General features: G+C 35.9%; 1 pseudogene; it reads left to right on the forward strand.

Annotated features, from left to right (window-relative positions):
- The first annotated feature begins 4,098 nt into the window (after positions 1–4,098).
- The window catches only part of LOC102825777, a 3,759-nt pseudogene continuing 2,982 nt past the window's right edge, over positions 4,099–4,875 (forward strand).

Below are 4,875 nucleotides of genomic sequence, written 5' to 3' on the forward strand. Positions count from 1 at the left end.
CAACTTACATAATGAAAAAATCTATTGGAAAATTCCAGACTTTCGATGGTATGTAACCATGAACATTACAAATTTTTGTCTTAAAATGGAAAAAAGTCTTCTCTCTGAAAGTGTTTTGGCTTTAGCAAGTATTTATATTGCTTTCTATCACTGTGATTCTAGACTGTTTATTAGCCAGACTTTCTTGAAAATGTCTAATGTTCAGAACCTACTAATCACATACTGTCATGGACAGCACTTTATTCTTGGGGAATGATGCTAATGAGATATGTTTCTGGACCCATCCTAAGTGTTTTGGCTCTTAAATGAAAAAGATTTGGTCTCTTAGATTTAGGCAACTTTGTTTTATTTGAAGGAAAAACTGGAGAAAATCAAGAGTGCTTGAGTCTGTTTTTAATGTGATGTTTTGGCTAGAGTTTCCCCTCCTTTCCATTTTCTGAATCTCTGAATAAAGTAATACTACTACTAATAATAAAACAAAAACCCTTTTCCCTTCAATACACATGTTTGAAGAAAAAGTAAAATGAAATGTTTTTAAATGAGCCAATTTTGATCTGCAGCAGGTCCGGAACTGTTTTTTTTTTGTTGTTGTTGTTGTTGTTTTGTTTTTGTTTTTTTACAAGAACTTAAAATTTTTTAGATATAAAAGTATAAAATTTTAGTTTATTAATTGGGTTGTTGTTGTTGTTGTGAAGTGCCGTCTAGTCGGTTCCGACCCATAGCGACCCTGTACAGGGTTTCCAAGGGTGTAAATCTTTACGGGAGTAGAAAGCCTCATCTTTCTCCCGCGGAGCTGCTGGTAGTTTCGAACTGCTGACCTTAAGGTTCGCAGCCCAATTCGTAACCACTACGCTACCAGAGCTCCTTTATTAATTGGGTATATCATATTTTTTACAAATAGCATAGTTATAAAATTAACAAACCTGCATTTGTCATGTATAGCACACATAGGAAACTACTGCTTAAGAAAGCCACAAGTTCTGATAAAAACAAGGTATAACACACATGTTATTTGCATACCAATATGGCATAACATTCAGCATTACCCCAAAACCAAACCAAACCCGCTGCCATGGAGTGGATTCTGACTCTTAGCAACCCAAAGTAGTAGGATTACCAAGATTTTAAATCTGTAAGGGAACAAATAGTTTCATTTTTCTACCAGTTTTTCCTTTAACATTCAAGTCCAATATTATAAATTAACACATGCTGTTCTAAACTAAGAATTGGAGCTTAAACGGTTTGATTTATATGGTAACTAAATTCATTTAAACAATGTTTAACTCTTCAGAATTAACTTTACAAACAAATCTTTATACATATGTTCACACATCTTTATTTAAATGTGTGTGAACATCTATATGTTATTTAAAGTAACTTTCAGCTTATTTAATTAACATTCTTGGGATATATTGTCACATTGGAAATTAGAAGTATTTGTTTTAACTTCTATTTAAAGAATTTTGGTGTCACAGAGGGCTAAATATTAGACTGTTAACCACAAGATCTGCTGTTCAGCTACAACAGTTGTTCCATAGCAGAAAAATGAGGCAGCCTGCTCCCATAAAGAGTTACAGTCCTGGATACCCTAGAGAACGGTTCTTCTATGTCCTAAAATATTGCTATGAGTCAAAATCAACTAAATAGTAGTGAGCTTAATTTTTAAAATTTAGTTGCTGTTGTTGTTAGGTGCTGGAAAATTGATACCAACTCATAGTTACCATATGCACAGCAGAGCAAAACTCTGCCTGGTCCTCCTGCTTCAATGTTACAATCATTGCTCTACTTGAGCCTATTGTTACTGTCCTTGTGCTAATCCATCTCATTGAGGGTCTTCCTCTTTTTCACTGACACTTGACTTTACTTAGCATGATGTCCTTCTCCAGGGACTACAGCCTCCTGATAATATGTCCGAAGTATGGGAGATAAATCTGGCCAGCCTAGCTTCTAATGAGCCTTCTGTCTATACTTCTTTCAACAAAGATTTGTTTGTTCTTTTATCAGTATATGGTACCTTTAATATTCTCCTCCAACACTTCTTCTCTGGTTTTCCTAATTCATTGACCAACTTTTACATGCATATGAGAATACTGAAAATACCATGACGTGGGTCAGGTACACCTTAGTACTCAAACTGACCTCTTTGTACTTGAACACTTTAAAAAAGAGGTCTTATGAAACCTAATGTAATAAGGCATTTCATTTCTTGACTACTACTTTCATGAGTGTTGATGGTGGATCCAAAGGGAATGAGGCAGTCAATAACTTCTAACTTTTGTCCATTTATCTCAGTGTTATGTACTGGTCCAGTTGTGAGGACTTTTTTTTCCTTTACATTGAAGTACAACCAATAAAAACTTTGGACTTGGATCTTCATCAATAAATATTTTAGTCCTCTTCTCTTTCAGCAAGCAAGGTCGTATCATCTGAATATGGAAGGTTGTTAATGAATGTTTCTCCAATTCTGATGCCACGCTTTTCTTCACATAATCCAGCTTATTGGGTCATATGTTTAGCACATTGATTGAATAAATATGGTAAAATAATATAACCCCCATACACACAACTTTCCTAACTTTAAGCCATTCAGTGTTCCATTGTTCTGTTCAAATGGCTGCCTCTTGTACAGGTTCCTCATTAGCACAATTAAGTGTTATGGAATACTCACTATCCACAAGGTTGTCCATAGAATGTCATTATCCACACAATCAAAAGTTTTCAATAAGCTCAGGTACACATCTTTCTGGTATTCTCTGCTATTAGCCAAGATGCTTCCGATATCATGAGTGATATCCCTCATTCCATGTTCTCTTCTGTTCTGGCTTGAATTTCTGACAGTTCCTTGTCAATGTGCACTTGCAGCTAAATTATCTTCAGTAAACTTTTAAATGCATTAATGATTTCTGCAATATATTGGGTCACTTTTCTTTGGAAGGAACACAAAGATGGTTCTCTTCCAATCAGTTAGCCAGGTAGATGTTTTCCAAATCTATTGGCATAAGTCAATAAATCATCCAGTATTGCATCAGTTTGTTGAAAGATTTAAATTTATATTCCATTAATTTACAATGCATTGTTTATTGCCAGTTCTTTTAGTACACTTTGTACCTCTTAATTCAGTATCATTGGCTCTTGATGATAAGCTAATGATTGGAATGGTTAAACTTTAACCATTTCTTTTTGCTACGATAATTCTGTGTATTCCTTCTATCCACTTTTGATGCTTTCTGCATCATTCAATATTTTGCCCATAGGAACACTCAATATTGAAAGTAGAGGATTAATTTTTTCACCAGTTCTTTCAACTTATGAAATGATGAGTGTGCTCCTCCATTTGATTTTCTAACTCCAGATCTTTGCACATGTCATCATATTATTTGACTTTGTCTTCTCAAGATGTCTTTTGATATTTTCCCTTTTGCTTTTCTAATTCTTCCATTTCCTTTAGTATCTCTATGCTGGAGAGCAAGTTTCAGAGTCTCTACTGATATTCATTTTGGTCTTTTCTATCTTTTATTATTCTTAATGACCTTTTGTTTTATTCCTGTATGAATTCTTCTGGTCTTCAATCATCAGTATCTAATGCATCAAATCTGTTTTTGAGATGATCTCTAAATTAATTGAGATATGTTCAAGGTCATATTTGGGCTCTTGTGGACTTGTTTTAATTTTTTCCATTTCAATCTAGACTTGTATTTCAACAATTCATTTTCTGTTTCACATTTTGACCCTGGTCTTGTTTTGGGAGTCTTTTCTACAGTCTATCCCCACAGATGTAGTCAGTTTGATTGCTGTATATTACATTTGGTGAGGCCCATGTAGAGTCAACTTTTATAATGTTTAAGATGAGGAATTTTCAATGAAGAAGTTATTGGTCTAGCAAAAGTCTATCATGGGGGAGAACAAAAAAGGTGGCGGATTGGGTGGAAGTGCAGTAAGGAGCTCTGTCTGTAACAACACAGAATACCTGACCAAGCAGGCTCAGGGGATGGTCCCAGAACTCTAAACTGCATATAAAGGAATATTTATAAGGTTGGAAGGCTTACAGCTGGGGGAATTTGTGGCAGAAGTAAGAAATCCATTGCTTTCTAGTTCGGGATGGGCAGCTATTCCAGAAGACACCATCTTGGGTGAGACCAAGTGGGTGAAGGATCGGAGAGGCCACAGACGCCTGGCAGAACTGCAGAGATAAAGGTGTGGTAGTTCTTTTCTTTTGGTATTCATTCATTGGTCCCTTGCTCTCTGCACACCTCCATTCTGGTGACTATATGGGTGCCTGAGCTGGTGGATACCCCAGCCCCACACTTGGAGGGTTCTACTATGCATGAGCACAGATCTCCTCAAAATTTAAAGAGACAATTTTTCCAATTAAAACCAAATGGCCACAGCCAACCCTGAGCTGTTTAAAACTAGATAAAAAGGCCCAAACAGGGATTGTGGAGTGGAACAAGCAGACAAAAAGGAAATATGCTGAAAATTAAATCCTAAATTATGTCAAAACAACCAACAGTGGCATCTTGAAATTTCTCAAGAAGAAGAGTGAAAAGGGAAGTCAATTTCCTGATCACATCTACCTAGAGGCAATCAGAAAGCATAAAAAATACCAAAATACAAACCCATCTAAGTATTAAGGCCACAGATAACCCCCTGAATATGCCCCCAAAACAGAAGCAGATGACCATAATTGCACATGTCCAGAAATGAGATAAAGTTGACTGAGGCAAATGAGCTGGAAGTAGACCTACACTCCATACTGGAAGATGGGCAGGCTTTGGAAATGCTGGAGAAGGAATTCAGAAAAATGATTATAAAATGTATCAAAACACTATATAATGGAGTTGAGAAAAATAAGGAAGAAGTCAGGAAAGTGCTACA

This window comes from Chrysochloris asiatica, unplaced genomic scaffold (genome assembly GCF_000296735.1).
Source record: "Chrysochloris asiatica unplaced genomic scaffold, ChrAsi1.0 scaffold00129, whole genome shotgun sequence".
NCBI lineage: Eukaryota > Metazoa > Chordata > Mammalia > Afrosoricida > Chrysochloridae > Chrysochloris > Chrysochloris asiatica.